The following is a 20530-nucleotide window of genomic DNA, read 5'->3' as shown; positions in this document are numbered from 1 at the left end:
ACACAAATTCACTTATCTGTGTATTAAAGTAGTCAAACTTTAGTATTTGGTCCCATATTCCTAGCACACAATGATTACATCAAGTTTGTGGCTCTACAAATTGGATGCATTTGCTATTTGTTTTGGTTGTGTTTCGGATTATTTTGTGCCCAATACAAATGTATGGTAAATAATGTATTGGGTCATGTTGGTGTCACTTTTATTGTAAATAAAAATAGAATATGTTTCTAAATAATTCTACTAATAATGTTAATCCTACCATGATCATGGACAGTACTGAATGAATCGCGAATAACGCTGAGTGACAAAATTACAGACATACAAATATCATACCCCCAAGACATTTTTTTTATGTTGACATGTGCGTCTGTAACTTTCTCACTCATCATTATTCACGATTCATTCAGGACTATCCATAATCAAACACAAGCAGCAAATGCATCCAACTAGTTTGAAGAGTCACAAGCGTGATGTAATCATTGCATATTTGGAATATAGGACCAGATACTAAACTTTTAATATTTTAATACACATAAGTGAATACTTTCGGTCGGAAAAATAACAAAAATTGTTGTAATTTCTAGATGGTTCACCCGATATGGATGGAAATACCCTCAAACCCTTAAACCTGCATTTTAACCCCATATTAATTGTATCATTTCAAATACAAAGTACTGGAGTACAGTGCCAAAATAATAATACAAAATGCTTCTCTGTCCTAATAACTACAGAGGGCACTGTATACCCTCCTCTGCTCTGACTGATACTAAACATTATATGACCATGAAATCCGCCCCCCTCCCCCGCGCACAGCACCCTGCCCGCCTGGCACACGCTGGCACACCATTGTTCAGAAATTATGTCTCAGGGCAGCTGGTTGATATGATAATGGAGAGTAACTGATGAACCATTGTTTGTGTTTCTGTGTGTGGTGTGTGACTCAGCACTACAAGAACAGATACATTAAATGTACATCTTACTACCACTGAACCATATTTGCATTTCGTCCCCTTCAATTTCTCCTAGGGAAGAGATGCTAAAAATGTGTAATACTGTACTTCACAAGGGTGTGAATTGGTAATCACTTCAACAAGCATACCAACCAGCATACCAACCAGCATACCAACCAGCATACCAACCAGCATACCAACCAGCATCCCACTGCTGGTGTATCTCTGAAGATAAGCATGGTTGGTTCTGGTCAGTCCCTGGATGGGAGACCAGACGCTGCAGGAAGTGGTGTCAGAGGGCCAGTCACTCTTTCCTCTGGTCTATAAACAATATCCCAATGTCCCAGGGCAGTGATTGGGGACATTGTCCTGTTTTGGGAGCCGTCTCTCGAATGGGATGTTAAACAGGTGTCCTGACTCTGTGGTCACTAAAGATCCCATGGCACTTATCCTAAGAGTAGGGGTGTTAACCCTGGTGTCCTGGCTAAATTCCCAATCTGATCCTCGTACTATTGTGGCCACCTAATCACCCCCAGCTGCTAATAGAAACATTCATCCCCCTGTAACTATTGTTGTAAATGAGAATGTGTTCTCAGTCAACTTACCAGGTAATTTTGCACGCCCAATTTTTCAGTTTTTGATTTGTTAAAAAAGTTTGAAATATCCAATAAATGTCGTTCCACTTCATGATTGTGTCCCACTTGTTGTTGATTCTTCACAAAAAAATACAGTTTTATATCTTTATGTTTGAAGCCTGAAATGTGGCAAAAGGTTGCAAAGTTCAAGGGGGCCGAATACTTTCGCAAGGCACTGTAGTTTACATGTCGTAAACAATATAAGACAACCCAGTCTGTTTTGCCCCATAGTTGTGCACAAGCCAGTTTTGTTGCTAAACAACCAGTCTATAAGCTTCCACTTTCAGGTGTTTCTTGGGCACCCTCTTTTCCTTGTCCCCTGTGTTCCAAGTTCAGTCTTGACTACGGTTGCACATTTTGGGGAATATTCAGAGGTGGAAACTTTCCGTGGGAATTAACGGGAATATATGGGAATTAATGGGAATAAATGCAAATTAATATTTATACCATTTAAATGTAGATTTTTTTGCATTGGATATATTTACCATATCATAAGGAGACAGAAACATAAACCTTTTACCTTATCATAAGTAGATATAATTACAAATGATTCAATCATTCCAATAAATTTTTTTTTAACAATTTGGTTATGAATTTAACTTTAATTAAATTAGTTGACTCTTCACATGGGATGATTTCACTGAACAACAAAAGAAAGGGAATATTGAATGATCCCAATGATCCATCGCATCTCCCAAAAATGTTTTCAACATACATCTGTAAAATGATAGTCTAGAAACTAAGCTTTGGTTGTCTTCCTCTCAGGCTTCCATGTCTTCTCCCTGGACCTCCTCAATGTCCACCTCTTGAACATTAGACTCTGGGGCCTCATCTTCACTGTCACTGTCTACTTTCCTTGTTGAGGATGGCTCGTTGTCAGGCTCAAAATGACTCAAATTTGCCTGGATGGCCACCAATTTTTCAACCCTTGTATTGGTCAGCCTGGTCAAAGTTCGTGCTTTGGTGTGTGTGTTCCCAAACAAGACCAGTTGTGCTCTGAGGCATCTGATATTTGTGGGATTTGGAGGATAATGGAGGCAACAGGAGAAAGAGCCTCAGATCCACAAAGTCCCTTTCACCAGGTGGCTGATGAGATCTGTTGGTACGACTGCCATATTGCAACTCCATCCCAAAGCATTTCTCTGACTACGTTCCTCCATTGAGGAAAAAAACTTCTGATTTGAGGAGGACCGTGAGCTGTTGCTATCAATAAAGTGTCTGATTCATCATTTTCACCATAAATATTAACCTCTTTTGTCAGAGGATGCTTGTTGTGAGCGCCGAGGGAACTTTATGCACTTGGCCAGATGATTCTGCATCTTTGTTGTATTCTTCACATATAATTTGGCACAGGATTTGCAAATGTACACAGCTTTTCCTTCTACATTAGCTGCAGTGAAATGTCTCCACACATCAGATAGTACCCGTCACATTTTCCTGGAAAGATTAGAGTAATTTTTTTCAAAAATACAATTCCTTGTACAGAGAAATAGTTAAGATTAAGATAGATTAAAGTTTGATTAAACAACTCCTTTGTAAGATACGTGTTTTAAAATGAAACATGTATTGTGAATTAACACTCAGTTAGCAGGCTCAAGCAAGCTAAAACCAACATGGTAGCAAAACCTAACGTGCAGAAAATGTTAACAAAGTTAGAAATGTTTTAAACACATTTTGCTGTAGGCTACTATTTACTAGTTAACAAAAACATCATGTATGTCATGTCAAATATATTCACCCCACCCAGTATTGAAATTAAAACTTACAAGAAAGCATGTAGTCCTTGGCTCAGACAGTGTAGTAGTGTGGGCTCAATAGCATCTCATTAGTGTGCAAGATCTTGAGAATCAGCTGTACATGTGATGGAAGAATGCACTGTGCATGCAATTCAATTCCATTGAATTGGGGATAGATTAACCAACATATCCCACAAAATCTAGAATTGCCTTATGTGTATCCCACAAAAAAGCTCCACTGTTATGAGCAAACCTTTTTGATGAATTTTAGCAAAATTCCCCAAATTCCAGGGCTTAACTTTACAGCCAACTCGGGCCACCCCAAGGACTGTGGGCTTTCGTTCTCCATGGCTGACGTGAGTAAGACAGTTAAGCGTGTTAATCCTTGCAGGGCTGGCGGCCCAGACGGCATCCCTAGTCGCGTCCTCAGAGCATGCTCAGACCAGGTGGCTGGAGTGTTTATGGACATATTTAATCTCTCCCTATCCCAGTCTGTTGTCCCCCCAATTTCTTTCAGATGTCCACCATTGTTCCTGTACCCAAGAAAGTGAAGGTAACTAAACTAAATGACTATCGCCCCGTAGCACTCACTTCTGTCATCATGAAGTGATTAAAGAGGCTAGTTAAGGCTCACATCACCTCCACCTTACCCAAAACCCTAGACCCACTGCAATTGGTATACCGCCCCAATAGATCCATGGATGATGCAATTGCACTCCACACTGCCCTTTCCCATCTGGACAAGAGGAATACCTATGTAAGAATGCTGTTCATTTTTACAGCTCAACCTTCAACACCATAGTAACTTCCAAGCTCATCATTAAGCTTGGGGCCCTGGGTCTGAACCCCACCCTTTGCAACTGGGTCCTGGACTTCCTGACCGGAGGCTACCAGGTGGTGAAGGTAGGCAACAACACCTCCACTACGCTGATCCTCAACACAAGGCCCCTCAAGGGTGCATGCTCAGCCCCCTCCTGTACACCCTGTTCACCCATGACTTTGTGGCCACGCACGCCACCAACCCAATCATCAAGTTTGCAGATGACACAACATTGCCAACAATGACAAGACAATGATGAGACAGCCTACAGGGAGGAGGTGAGGGACCTGGCGGAGTGGTGCCAGGAAATTACCCACTCCCTCAACCTCAACAAAACGAAGGAGCTGATTGTGTACTTCAGGAGACAGCAGAGGTAGCACGCCCCTATCCACATCCTCAAATCAAATCAAATGTTATTTGTCACATACACATGGTTAGCAGATGTTAACCTGCGAGTGTAGCGAAATACTTGTGCTTCTAGTTCCGATCATACAGTAATATCCAACAAGTAATCTAACCTAACAATTTCACAACAACTACATACCTTATGCACACAAGTGTAAAGGAATGGATAAGAATATGTACATAAAAATATATCAATGAGTGATGGCCGAACGGCATAGTCAAGATGCAGTAGATGGTATAGAGTACAGTATATACATATGAGATGAGTAATGTAGGGTATGAAAACATTATATAAAGTGGCATTGATTAAAGTGGCTAGTGATACATTTAATTACATCAAGATTGTGATTGCGTTGTCTCTGGACCTATTGGGGCGGTAAGCAAATTGGAGTGGGTCTAGGGTGTCAGGTGATATGGTCCTTGACTAGTCTCTCAAAGCACTTCATGATGACGGAAGTGAGTGCTACAGGGCGGTTGTAATGCTCCGGGTGTCGTGGGTGTGGAGTCAAACGCAGGAGACAGAGAGTGCAATGCTGTGCTCTTTAACCTGTTGATCCTACCCCCTACTTTTTCGAACATTCTGTTAAAAATCTTGCAACATTTCAGCGCCCTGCTACTCATGCCAGGAATATAGTATATGCATATTATTAGTATGTGTGGATAGAAAACACTCAGCATTTTCTAAAACTGGTTAAATCACGGCTGTGACTATAACAGAACGTGCGTTTCATCGAAAAGCGCAGGAAAATCTGATCACTGAAAACTGGAAAATATATCAATGTGCCACTTGAATGTATTGTTGAATAGAAACCACATTACCTGGAGCCGAGGTTGCAATACCTACAGCTTCCACACGATGTCAACAGTCTTGTCATTTGCCTACGATTTGTTTCTTGGTCAAACGAACAAGAGACAGCCCATTTCTTCGGGTCTCCAACAGGATATTTTGGTTGAGATTTATCCGGACATTATTTGAAGATGTAGAGCTATAGAATATACATTGCCCCGTGATCAATTGATCTATTATTAACGTTTACTAATACCTAAAGTTGCATTACAAAAGTATTTTGAAGTGTTTTGTGAAAGTTTATCATCCACTTTTTTATTTAAAAAAATTACGTTGCGTTGTAAAACGCTGTTTTTTTCCTTGATCACACAGTCTTCATAGATCGATATCTAGGCTATATATGGACCGATTTAATCGGAAAAAAATACCCAATAGTGATGTTTATGGGACATCTAGGAGTGCCAAAAAGAAGATCGTCAAAGGTAATGAATGTTTTATATTTTATTTCTACATTTTGTGTAGCGCCGACTATGCTAATTATTTTGTTTATGTCCCCTGCGGGTCTTTAGGGGTGTTGCATGCTATCAGATAATAGCTTCTCATGCTTTCGCCGAAAAGCATTTTAAAAATCTGACTTGTTGGCTGGATTCACAACGAGTGTAGCTTTAATTCAGTACCCTGCATGTGTGTTTTAATGAACGTTTGAGTTTTATCGAGTGCTATTAACATTTAGCGTAGCGCATTTGCATTGCCAGATGTCTAGATGGGACGCCTGCGTGTCGGGTGGAGGTAAGAGGTTAATTGCACCAACGCACCACAGGGTGCTCACAATAATAATGGCCCCAAAACATAGGGAATGAAAAATGACTACTGAAAAATGCACGACCAGGAACTAACACGTTCCTCTACTACAGAGCCGAAGGTTACAATGATTAATCCCGCACAACAAACTGGTGTCTAAAGAAGCCCAACTAATCATCACAAACAGGTGCTACCAATAAACATACAAGGATGGCGAGGAAAGACAATCAGTGGCAGCTCATAGGCCGATGACGACGACCGCCGAGCGCCACCCGACCGGGAAGGGAAGCCACCCTCGGTCGGACTCATGACAGTACCCCCCCCCCCCCCCCCCGACGCGCGGCTCCCGCAGCGCGCCGACACCGGCCTCGAGGTCACCCCGGAGAACGAGGTGCAGGGTGATCCAGATGGAGGCGATGGAAATCCCTCAACATGGATGGATCCAAGATGTCCCCCACCGGTACCCAGCACCTCTCCTCCGGACCGTACCCCTCCCAGTCCACGAGGTACTGCAGGCCCCTCACCCGGCGTCTTGAGTCCAGAATGGCCCGGATCGTATATGCCGGGGACCCCTTGATGTCCAGAGGGGGGGGGAGGGATCTCCGGCACCTCACTGTCCTGCAGGGGACCAGCTACCACCGGCCTGAGGAGAGACACATGAAACGAGGGGTTAATACGATAATAGGAAGGGAGTTGTAATCGATAACACGCCTCGTTTATTCTCCTCAGGACTTTAAAGGGCCCTACACACTGCGGACCCAGCTTCCGGCAGGGCAAGCGGAGGGGTAGGTTTCGGGTCGAGAGCCAGACCCTGTCCCCCGGTACAAACACGGGGGCCTCACTGCGGTGGCGGTCAGCACTCCTCTTCTGCCGTCCACTCGCTTGTTGTAGAGATTCCTGGACGGCCCTCCAGGTCTCCTTGGAGCGCTGTACCCATTCCTCCACTGCAGGAGCTTCGGTCTGGCTCGGATGCCATGGTGCCAGGACCGGCTGGTACCCCAACACACACTGAAAAGGGGACACGTTAGTAGAGGAGTGGCGTAGTGAGTTCTGGGCCATTTCCGCCCAGGGAATGTATCGTGCCCACTCCCCTGGCCGATCCTGGCAATACGACCGCAGAAACCTACCCACCTCCTGGTTCACTCTCTCTACCTGCCCATTACTCTCTGGGTGATAACCGGAGGTCAGGCTGACAGAGACCCTCAAATGTTCCATGAAAGGCCCTCCAGACCCGGGACGTGAATTGGGGGCCCCGATCAGAAACGATGTCCTCCGGCACCCCGTAGTGCCGAAAGACATGGGTGAATAATGCCTCCGCAGTCTGTAGGGCTGTAGGGATACCGGGCAACGGGAGGAGATGGCAGGACTTAGAGAACCGATCCACAATCACTAGAACCGTGGTGTTCCCCTGAGACGGCGGAAGATCGGTCAGGACATCTACGGATAGATGTGACCATGGCCGTTGTGGAACGGGGAGGGGTTGTAAACTTCCCTCTAGGAAGGTGCCTAGGAGCCTTACTCTGGGCGCACACCGGACAGGAGGAAACATAACCCTTAACGTCCTTTGCCAAAGTAGGCCACCAATACCTCCCCCGAAGGCTCCCCGCTGTCCTCGTCACCCCAGGGTGACCCGAGGAGGGTAGGACGTGAGCCCACCGAATCAGTTTATCCCGAAAACCAAACGCCCCGCCGGACACTAAGGAGGCGCGGGTTCCGCCCGTAACGCCCGCTCGATGTCCGAGTCCACCTCCCATTCCACTGGTGCTACCAGTTTAGAGGCGGGAAGGATGGGAGTAGGTTCGGTGGACCCATCCTCCGTGTCGTAAAGACAGGACAGTGCGTCAGCCTTTACGTTCTGGGAGCCCGGTCTATACGACAATGTAAACCGGAACGGGGTGAAGAATATAGCCCACCTTGCCTGACGTGGGTTAAGTCTCCTAGCTGCCCGAATATACTCCAGATTCTGGTGGTCGGTCCAGATGAGAAAAGAGTAGTAGTTGGCAAAACCCAAAAACCGCTGCACCTCTTTTACCGTGGTCGGAGTCGGCCAATTACGCACGGCCCTAATGCGGTCGCCCTCCATCACCACCCCCGAGGTGGAAATGCGATAACCCAGAAAGGAGACGGCTCGTTTAGAGAACACGCATTTCTCAGCCTTTACGTATAGGTCATGCTCTAGCAGTCTACCAAGCACCTTACGTACCAGAGACACATGCGCGGTGGCAGAGTAGATCAGAATGTCATCGATATAAACCACCACTCCCTGTCCGCACAGGTCCCTGAGAATCTTGTCTACGAAGGATTGGAAGACGGCTGGAGCATTCTTTAACCCATATGGCATGACAAGGTACTCATAGTGGCCTGATGTGGTACTAAATGCGGTTTTCCACTCGTCTCCCTTCCGAATACGCACCAGACTATACGTGCTCCTGAGATCCAGTTTTGTGAAGAACTGCGCTCCGTGAAATGATTCCACCGCCGTAGCGATGAGAGGTAGAGGGTAACTATACCCCACTGTGATGGCGTTTAGACCTCTATAATCAATACACGGACGCAAACCTCCCTCCTTTTTCCTCACAAAAAAGAAACCAGAGGAGACGGGTGAGATGGAGGGCCGAATGTACCCCTGTCCCAGCGACTCTGTGACATATGTCTCCATCGCCAACATCTCCTCCTGGGACAACAGGTACACCTGACTCTTGGGAAGCGTAGCGTTTACCTGGAGATCTATCATACAATCCCTTCCCGGTCGATAAGGTGGTAATTAACATTCACTTTACTGAAAGCGATTGCCAAATCGGCATACTCAGGGGGAATGCACATGGTGGAACCCTGGTCTGGACTCTCCACCGACGTGGCACCGATGGAAACTCCCAAACACCTTCCAGAACACTCCTCTGATCACCCCTGGAGAACCCCGTCTCCACGAAATTTTAGGATTGTGCCGGGCCAGCCAGAGAATCCCCAGCACCACTGGAAACGCAGGCGAATCAATAATAAAAAGACTGATACGCTCCCTATGATTCCCCTGCGTCACCATGTCCAGTGGGACCGTGGTCTCCCTGACCATCCCTGACCCTAATGGCCGGCTATCTAGGGAGTGCACGGGAAAGGGAGAATCTATCGGCACAAGCAGAACCCCTAACTTAAGGGCGAGTCCGCAATCCATAAAGTTCCCAGCTGCACCTGAATCGACTAGCGCCCTATGCTGGGAAGAGGGGAAAAAGTTAAGACAAACATGTGGCCAACAAGGGGTTCTGGGTGAGTTTGATGCTGACTCACCTGGGGTGATCGAGAAGCATTCCGCCTGCCATCTCTACTCCCAGACGGACCCCCCCAGCACCGATCAGACGTGTGTCCTCTCCGATCACAGTTGGTGCAGGGAAGGCCTCCTCTTCCAATACCCCTCGGCACAGCCCCTCCCAACTCCATCGGAATGGGAGCGGAGGGGCTGGATGGTAGAACGCACAGGACCCTCTCCGAACGCCCGCGGGCAGCCAGCAGATTGTCCAGTCGAATAGACATGTCAATCAGCTCATCCAGTGACAGAGCGGTGTCCCGACACGCTAACTCCCTGCGGACGTCCTCCCGGAGACTACACCTGTAGTGGTCAATAAGGGCCCTGTCGTTCCACCCAGATCCTGCTGGCAAGGTCCGGAACTCCAGCGCGTAATCCTGGGCGCGCCTCCTCTCCTGCCTGAGATGAAATAGTCGTTCTCCCACCGCTCGGCCATCTGGAGGGTGATCAAACACGGCACGGAAGCGGCGGGAAAACTCTGGGTAGTGCTCCCGTGCTGAGTCTGGGCCATTCCAGACAGCATTCGCCCACTCCAGAGCACGACCCGTGAGGCAGGAGATGAGGACACTCACCCTCTCCGTTCCCGAGGGAGTGGGTCTGACGGTGGCCAGGTATAGCTCCAGCTGAAGCAAAAACCCCTGGCAACCCGCCGCCGCTCCATCATAAGCCCTTGGTAGCGTCAGACGGAGGGTGCTGGAGTCGGGAGATGGGGAGTCCGGAGCCGGGGGTGCCGAAGGTGGAGAGAGGAGACCACTCCTCTCCCATCGGTCCATTCTCTCCATTACTTGATCCATCGCGGATCCGATCCGATGGAGGACGGTGGTGTGGTGGAGGACCATCCTCCATCGATGGGAGAGTGTTGGCTGCTGCTCATGCTGACTCCATTCAATCTTTAGGTGCGCAATTCTGTAATGCCCCGGGTGTCGTGGGTGTGGAGTCAAACGCAGGAGACAGAGAGTGCAATGCTGTGCTCTTTAATTGCACCAACGCACCATAATAACGGCCCCAAAACACAGGGAATGAAAAATGACTACTGAAAAATGCACGACCAGGAACTAACACGTTCCTCTACTACAGAGGCGAAGGTTACAATGAATAATCCCGCACAACAAACAGGCGGGCCGGCTGTCTAAAGAAGCCAAACTAATCATCACAAACAGGTGCTACCAATAAACATACAAGGAGGGGGAGGAAAGACAATCAGTGGCAGCTAATAGGCGACGACCGCCGAGCGCCACCCGACCGGGAAGGGAAGCCACCCTCGGTCGGACTCATGACAGCGGTAGTCATTTAGCTCAGTTACCTTAGCTGTCTTGGGAACAGCAACAATGGTTGCCTTCTTGAAGCATGTGGGAACAGAAGACTGGGATAAGGATTGATTGAATATGTGCTCAAACACACCAGCCAGCTGGTCTGCGCATGCTCTGAGTACGCGGCCGGGGATGCTGTCTGGGCCTGCAGTCTTGCGAGGGTTAACACGTTTAAATGTTTTACTCATGTTGGCTGCAGTGAAGGAGAGCCTGCAGGTTTTGGTAGCGGGCTGTGTCAGTGGCACTGTATTGTCCTCAAAGCGAGCAAAGAAGTTGTTTAGTCTGTCTGAGACAGTGATTGTCCGTGATTGACTGTAGACCCTGCCACATACAGTGGGGAGAACAAGTGTTTGATACACTGCCAATTCCGTCTCTCACTTCAACTGTGAGAGACGGAATCTCTTTGCAAAAAATGCAAATTAATTACTTAAAAATCATACAATGTGATTTTCTGGATTTTTGTTTTAGATTCAGTCTCTCACAGCTGAAGTGTACCTATGATAAAAATTACAGACCTCTACGTGCTTTGTAAGTAGGAAAACCTGCAAAATCAGCAGTGTATCAAATACTTGTTCTCCCCACTGTACCTCTCGTGTCAGAGCCGTTGAATTGCGACTCCACTTTGTCTCTATACTGACGCTCAGCTTGTTTGATTGCCTTGCGGAGGGAATAGCTACACTGTTTGTATTCGGTCATGTTTCTGGTCACCTTGCCCTGATTAAAAGCAGTGGTTCGAGCTTTCAGTTTTGCACGAATGCTGCCATCAATACATAGATTCTGGTTGGGGAATGTTTTAATAGACGCTGTGGGTACAACATCACCAATGCACTTGCTAATAAACTCGCTCACCGAATCAGCGTATTCATCAATGTTGTTTTTCAATGTTATACGGAACATATCTGAGTCCACGTGATCGAAGCAATCTTGAAGCGTGGAATCCGATTGGTCGTACCAGCGTTGAACAGACCTGAGCACGGGTGCTTCCTGTTTTAGTCTCTGTCTATAGGTTGGGAGCAACAAAATGGAGTCGTGGTCAGATTTTCCAAAAGGAGGGCGGGGGAGGGCCTTATACAGTGAGGGAAAAAAGTATTGATCCCCTGCTGATTTTGTACATTTGCCCACTGACAAAGAAATGATCAGTCTATTATTGTATTTTATTTTAACAGTGAGAGACAGAATAACAACAAAAAAATCCAGAAAAACACATGTCCAGAAAAATGTTATAAATTGATTGGCATTTTAATGAGGGAAGTAAGTATTTGACCCCCTCTCAATCAGAAAGATGTACGACTCCCAGGTGTCTTTTATACAGGTAACGAGCTGAGATTAGGAGCAAAGGGAGTGCTCCTCATCTCAGTTTGTTACCTGTATAAAAAACACCTGTCCACAGAAGCAATCAATCAGATTCCAAACTCTCCACCATGGCCAAGACCAAAGTGCTCTCCAAGGATGTCAGGGACAAGATTGTAGACCTACACAAGGCTGGAATGGGCTACAAGACCATCGCCAAGCAGCTTGGTGAGAAGGTGACAAGAGTTGGTGAGATTTTCCCCTTGCTCAAGAAAGCACATATTCATGCCCGTCTGACGTTTGCCAACGAACATCTGAATGAATCAGAGGACAACTGGGTGAAAGTGTTGTGGTCAGATGAGGCCAAAATTGAGCTCTTTGGCATCAACTCAACTCGCCATGTTTGGAGGAGGAGGAATGCTGCCTATAACCCCAAGAACAACATCCCCACCGCATCAAAGGGCCGATGGACGGGGCCATGTACCGTCAAATCTTGGGTGAGAACCTCCTTCCCTCAGCCAGGGCATTGAAAATGGCTCGTGGATGGGTATTCCAGCATGACAATGACGCAAAACACACGACCAAGGCAACAAAGGAGAGGCTGAAGAAGAAGCACATTAAGGTACTGGAGTGGCCTAGCCAGTCTCCAGACCTTAATCCCATAGAAAATCTGTGGAGGGAGCTGAAGGTTCGAGTTGCCAAACGTCAGCCTCGAAACCTTAATGACTTGGAGAAGATCTGCAAAGAGGAGTGGGACAAAATCCCTCCTGAGATGTGTGCAAACCTGGTGGCCAACTACAAGAACCGTCTGACCTCTGTGATTGCCAACAAGGGTTTTGCCACCAAGTACTAAGTCATGTTTTGCAGAGGGGTCAAATACTTATTTCCCTCATTAAAATGCAAATGAATTTATACAATTTTTGACATGTGTTTTTCTGGATTTTGTTGTTGTTATTCTGTCTCTCACTGTTCAAATAAACCTACCATTACAATTATAGACTGATAATTTCTTTGTCAGTGGGCAAATGTACAAAATCAGCAGGGGATCAAATACTTTTTTCCCTCACTGTATGCATCGCAGAAGTTAGAATAACAATGATTCAGGGTTTTGCCAGCCCGGGTTGCGCAATTGATATGCTGATAGAATTTAGGGAGCCTTGTTTTCAGATTAGCCTTGTTAAAATCCCCAGATACAATAAATGCAGCCTCAGGATATGTGGTTTCCAGTTTACATAGAGTCGAGTGAAGTTCTTTCAGGGCTGTCAATGTGTCTGCGTGGGGGGGGAATATACACGACTGTGATTATGATCGAAGAGAATTCTCTTGGTAGATAACGCGGTCGGCATTTGATTGTGAGGAATTCTAAGTCAGGTGAACAAAAGGACTTGAATTCCTGTATGTTGTTATGATCACACCACGTGTCGTTTATCATAAGGCATAAGGGCGGGGGTGCCCTTCTTCTTACCAGAGAGATGGTTGTTTCTGTCGGTGCGATGCGTGAAGAAACCAGGTGGCTGTACCGACTCCGATAGCGGGTCTTGAGTGAGCCATGTTTCCGTGAAACAAAGAACGTTACAGTCTCTGATGTCTCTCTGGATGTCTCCATTGCTCGGATTTCGTCTACCTTGTTGTCAAGAGACTGGACATTGGCGAGTAGTATGGTTGGGAGCGGTGCGCGATGTGCCCGTCTACGGAGCCTGACCAGAAGACCGCTCTGTCTGCCCCTTCTACGGCACCATTGTTTTGGGTCACCGGCTGGGATCTGATCCATTGTCCTGGGTGGTGGACCAAACAGAGGATCCGCTTCGGGAAAGTCGTATTCGTGGTCATAATGTTGGTGAGTTGACGTTGCTCTTATATCCAATAGTTCCTCCCGACTGTATGTAACAAAACCTAAGATTTCCTGGGGTAACATTGTAAGAAATAACACATAAAACATCTAAATACTGCATAGTTTTCTAAAAACGCGAAGCGAGGCGGCCATCTCTGTCGGCGTACACATCACTGACAATCTGAAATAGTTCAACCACATAAACTGTTTGGTGAAGAAGAAGGCTGAAGAAATTGATCAGGCACCTAAGAACCTCACAAACTTTTACAGATGCGCCATAGAGAGCATCCTGTCGGGCTGTATCAGAAGATCATCAATGTCCTCAGCCACTACCACTCGGATACTCAACTTTGCACCTCAGAGGCTGCTGTGCTATGTACATAGACATGGAACACAGGTCACTTTAATAATGTTTACATATGGTTTTACCCTTTTCATTAGTGATTGTCATCAGGGCTGTCATTCACGTCAAACTTCTGAGGGGACACAAAGTAGGTGAGGATGGCTCAGGGAGGGTCATTATGTCTACTGTATTTTTATGTAACTGTTTATTTTCTGCATATCTATGCATACCTCTGTCTATATCCTGACTTGTGGTTCTTTAAAAAAATATTTTAAAAAATCTGGGTAAAAGACTGAAAGATTAGTTATTGCTTGCTTTTCATCCAACCTTTCCAGCAGGCATGCTAGCTAAGATAATCAAGTTAGAGTAGCTAGCTTGTCTGATAGACTGAGATTGCTTCTTGGTTGGTTGAGTTATAAGGTTGGGAGATTGGGAATCTATCTGTGCTCGCTCAAGCCAGTGGCTAGTACTATTACAGGGGAAAATATATGTATATGTAAACAGGAAAAATCTGAGAGTGTACGTGCCCCTGTGCCCCCTATGGGCATGACTTGTCATTGACTAACATAACAAGAGGAAAACTGCTGAGGCACTAACACATTTAGACATCTTACCTTGTATACTCTACTAACTCTCAACAGTTAGTTGAGACCCCAACTGAGTTCTAGTGGTCGGAGGCCCTGCGTGAAAGCATATAGACAGAGGCAGCACTGCGCACACACACACAACAGCAAAAGCATCTACTTCACAACTTCTCAGATCCTGCAGAGCTACACTCAATGTCAAAAGCTGGAAAATTGACAGATTTGTATCTGGATTGAGCAGCAGCATAAAGGTAGAACCCCCCCCCACCCCCCCCCCCACCCCGAAATGAGTCACACCTGTGACATCGCTGTTCGTCCCGTTTTGTTGTATAAACAAAGATGGGGGATAAATGAAGATGTCTTACTCAGGTTATTTACCAGGCTGTTTACCATTGAAAAAATTGTCACAGTTCCAGTCTGCTTAATCCAGGGTGGCTCTCCCATACACACCAATGCGATAGCAGCTAGGTCTGGTCTGCTTAGTTCAGGGGTGTCAAACTCATTCCAAGGAAGGCCTAGTGTTTTGCGGGCTTTACTTTTTCCTTTATTTTAGACCTAGAAAACGAGGTGAGGGGAGTTCTTTACTAATTAGTGACCTTAATTCATCAAACAAAAATAAGGGAGGAGTGAAAACCCCCGTATACTCGGCCCTCCATGTAATGAGTTTGACATGTCACTAAGGTCATTGACTGTATATGAAGCAGAAAAAAACATGAGGGAATGGGATATCTCACTCTGGTGTAAATGCCTTACAGTTGGATGCATTAAACATGTCTTTAAAACAGTTAGCTTTGCTGTAGAGGACAGAGATTTGTTAAAGTTCCAACAAAACACCCCAATGACCTAAACTGGGATATGCTTAACACCCCCCCCCCGGCCGTCCTACAATCTAAGATAGATGCTCTCAATCTCACACAAATTATCAAGGAACCTACCAGGTACAACCCCAAATCCATAAACACGGACACCCTCATAGATATCATCCTGACCAACTTGCCCTCGAAATACACCTCTGCTGTTTTCAACCAGGATCTCAGCGATCACTGCCTCATTGCCTGCATCCGTTATGGGTCCGTGGTCAAACGACCTCCACTCATCACTGTCAAACGCTCACTAAAACACTTCTGCGGCAGGCCTTCCTAATCGACCTGGCACGGGTATCCTGGAAGGATATTGACCTCACCCCATCGGTAAAGGATGCCTGGATATTCTTTAAAAATGCTTTCCTCACCATCTTAAATAAGCATGCCCCTTTCAAAAAATGTAGAACTAAGAACGCCATGTGGCGTACTGTACTTGCTTCGAATAGTTCCCGCGATATGCAACTTTTCAGGGAAGTCAAGAACCAATATACACAGTCTGTTAGGAGAGCAAAGGCTAGCTTTTGCAAACAGAAATTTGCATCCTGCAGCACTAATTCCAAAAGGTTTTGGGACACTAAAGTCCATGGAAAGTCCATGGAGAATAAGAGCACCTCTCAGTTGCCCACTGCACTGAGACTAGGAAACACTGTCACCACCAATAAATCCACAATAATTGAGAATTTCAATAAGCATTTCTCTACAGCTGGCCTTGCTTTCCACCTCGCTACTCCAACAACGGCCAACAGCTCTGCACCCCCCGCAGCACCTCAGCCATGCTCAAGGTCCTAAACGACATCATAACCGCCATCGATAAAAGACAGTACTGAGCAGCCATCTTCATCGACCTGGCCAAGGCTTTCGACTCTGTCATTCACCGTATTGTTATTGGCAGATTCAACAGCCTTGGTTTCTCAAATGACTGCCTCGCCTGGTTCACTAACTACTTCTCAGATAGAGTTCAGTGTGTCAAATCGGAGGACCTGTTGTCCGGACCTCTGGCAGTCTCTATGGGGGTGCCACAGGGTTCAATTCTCGAGCCGACTCTATTCTCTGTAAATATCAGTGATGTTGCTCTTGCTGCGGGTGATTCTTTGATCCACCTCTACACAGACGACACCATTCTGTATACATCTGGCCCTTCTTTGGACACTGTGTTAACAAACCTCCAAACAAGCTTTACTATGTTTGGGTTATCGTAACCTTGACATGCTTCTGTTCAATAGCACAAACGGGTTGTTTTACGTTCTGTGCCATTGAAGTTAAAAGATGGTATATTGCTTATGACCTGGCCAGGGTCCTGCTGAAAGTTGCTACAACCCTGGCTATTCTTTCCAGCGGTGGTCAGATTGGCCCCATACAAATCTAATGCTTTGTAGAGAAAATGCTTATTACTAGGATCTGATTACACATAATTGGCTCATGAAATTGCTAGACAAAAGCAGTAGCACCACAAGACACGTGAAAACATTGGCATATGTAAATGTTGAGACTGTTGAATGCCTCATTGAAAAAGTAACAACAAAGACACATTCACAGAAGCACAATCCCTGTCATCCTGTATACTTCTCACACATATTAGAAGTCTACAATTACATACAATACAGTATGGCCAATTTGGCATGGGCCACTAAACTATGGTGTCGACATAGCGATGCTGTACTTTGTAAAGACCTGTCATTCTTGCAGCACCATCTAGTGGTGAAAATATAACTTAGTAAAAATCATAAACATAAATCTTCTGATGACACTTTTGAGGTCCACAAAGGTTGCCTTTAAAAAGGTGAATGAAAAAATTGTATGACTCCTAAATATATATTTTTTATTTCCAAGGTTTTTTGTTGTTGTTTTTACCAGCTAGACAAGTTAAACAAAGACATGTACATGTATTGTATAGCTTAAATGAATCGATTCAGAAACAGAATCTCACAATAAAATATGCTTTCTTTTTTTTTCTCCCTAAATTGGCGATTAACAAAACCATAACATACCATTGTGACTAACACAAATATCAAATAGATTGGATACTAAAGGATTACATTAGAATTAATGGTAGCTACATGATACTGAAAATAAATATTGTTGTCAGTGATTCTACTACTCGTCATTGTTAAGGGATAGTTATAGTTGCTTGCTAACATATCTCAAGTTTTAAAAAGTAGCATAAATATCTGACAGATTTCACACAAACATAACAAATAAGAGCATAAAATGAAGTATATAAAAGCTCAACTGTTTAAAAAAGACAATGTTTTTCTGACTTTGGAAAAGAAACCTGGGAGACTTGATGACATCATGTCATCTTTTCCGGTATTACAAAAGCTTATTAAAATACTTATTTTTGAAACGGTGTACAAAGTATTTTAAGAACATGGTCATTGTCAAGTGCTTTCTCTTCTGGCTCAAAAAAAAACAAAAAAAAACTCATATAAACTTCTGACATATAAAATCCAAAATACATTTCTACATGACAGATGATGTAATGATGCGTTTTGTCTCCAGAATAACCTCAAAACAATGAAAGGCATTCATGCATAGCATATTGAACAGCTAAATTGTAGGCATGAGCAAGTTAGTAACATTATTTATTAGAATAGACCTTAAAATGCATTTGATTTTGAAGCATACTCCACCATATATGCACATTTGCAAAGCACCACAACACTGACAGTCCATTCTGTATTTGCTGTGTATTTAGACAAAATACATTCCTTTGACTCTGGATATGTGTAGAAATATATAGATGGGTTAGCTGATATCAAGAAAATGTCTGTGTGGTGATGTGATTCTGGATAGATAGAGAGCAACAATGACAGGAAGCTGCCGTGTGGGGAATCATAGGTGGCTTGTATCAGCTACTTTTCATTTGTTCTTGATGTCTTGTTTTGAGGGGTCATGGCTAAAATTTACTAGCTAGGTAACCAACAACTAACAATGCATTTGAGAGACAACAAGTGCTCATTGTGCAAATGTGCAGTTGAAGTCGGAAGTTTACATACTCCTTAACCAAATACATTTAAAAACTCTGCTTTTCATCATTCCTGACATTTAATCCTAGTAAAAATTCCATGTCTTAGGTCAGTTAGGATCACCACTTTATTTTAAGAATGTGAAATGTCAGAATAATAGTAGAGAGAATGATTTATTTCAGCTTTTATTTATTTCATCACATTCCCAGTGGGTCAGAAGTTTACATATACTCAATTAGTGTTTACCCTTCCACAAGCAAGTTGAGTGAATTTTGGCCCATTTCTCCTGACAGAGCTGGTGTAACGTCAGGTTTGTAGGCTTTCTTGCTCGCACACGCTTTTTCAGTTCTGCCCACAAATTTTCTATAGGATTGAGGTCAGGGCTCGGTGATGGCCACTCCAATACTTTGAATTTGTTGACATTAAGCCATTTTGCCACAACTTTGGAAGTATGCTTGGGATCATTGTCCATTTGGAAGACCCATTTGTGACCAAGTTTTAACTTCCTGACTGATGTCTTGAGATGTTGCTTCAATATATATACATACTTTTTCTTCCTCATGATGCCATCTATTTTGTGAAGTGCACCAGTCCCTCCTGCAGCAAAGCACCCCCACAGCATGATGCTGTCACCCCAATGCTTCACAGTTGGGATGGTGATCTTTGGCTTGCAAGCCTCCCCCTTTTTCCTCCAAACATAACAATGGTCATTATGGCCAAACAGTTATATTTTTGTGTCATCAGACCAGAGGACATTTCTCCAAAAAGTATGATCTTTGTCCCCATGTGCAGTTGCAAACCATAGTCTTTTTTTAATGGCAGTTTTGGAGCAGTGGCCTCTTCCTTGCTGAGTGGCCTTTCAGGTTATGTCGATAAAGGACTCGTTTTACTGTGGATTTAGATCCTTTTGTACCCGTTTCCTCCAGCATCTTCACAAGGTCCTTTGCTGTTGTTCTGGGATTGATTTGCACTTTTCGCACCAAAGTACGTTCATCTCTAGGAGACAGAACGCATCTCCTTCCTGAGCGGTTTGACGGCTGCATGGTCCCATGGTGTTTATACTTGCGTACTATTGCTTGTACAGATGAACGTGGTACCTTCAGGCATTTGGAAATTACTCCCAAGGATGAACCAGAGTTATGGAGGTCTACAATTTATTATCTGAGGTCTTGACTGATTTCTTTTGATTTTCCCATAATGTCAAGCAAAGAGGCACTGAGTTTGAAGGTAGGCCTTGAAATACATCCACAGGTACACCTCCAATTGACTCAAATGATGTCAATTAGCCTATCGGAAGCTTCTAAAGCCATGACATCATTTTCTGGAATTTTGCAAGCTGTTTAAAGGCACAGTCAACTTAGTGTATGTAAACTTCTGACCCACTGGAATTGTGATACAGTGAATTATAAGTGAAATAATCTGTCTATAAACAATTTTTGTAAAAATTACTTGTGTCATGCACAAAGTAAATGTCCTAACCGACTTGCCAAAACTATATTTTGTTAACAATACATTTGTGGAGTGGTTGAAAAACGAGTTCTAATGACTCCAACCTAAGTTCATGTAAACTTCCGACTTCAATTGTATATATGTTGTCAATAAACATTGGAGACGAAATATAGTTGACATGTCAACAATTAAGCCAACCCCGTTTGTTCTGCACCATAATCGCGCACGCATCGGTTTTGTTGCTAAAACAACCAACTAGTCTTATTGCCATGGTGATAAAATAATGGAGTCGTTCATCACAATCTGGCCATGGACAGAAGTATGGTACTTTCTAGACACAAATCATAAGAACTACCAACCACTGACCATGACCACTAACCTTACACCTGTCCTTACCCCTAAATGAAAAACAAAAATATGCTCATAAAATGTTGATATTTATTATCTTGCCAAAATGTTCCT

This window comes from Oncorhynchus gorbuscha, linkage group LG02, assembly GCF_021184085.1.
Source record: "Oncorhynchus gorbuscha isolate QuinsamMale2020 ecotype Even-year linkage group LG02, OgorEven_v1.0, whole genome shotgun sequence".
In the NCBI taxonomy this organism is placed as follows: Eukaryota; Metazoa; Chordata; class Actinopteri; order Salmoniformes; family Salmonidae; genus Oncorhynchus; species Oncorhynchus gorbuscha.
This window is presented reverse-complemented; position numbering follows the sequence as displayed.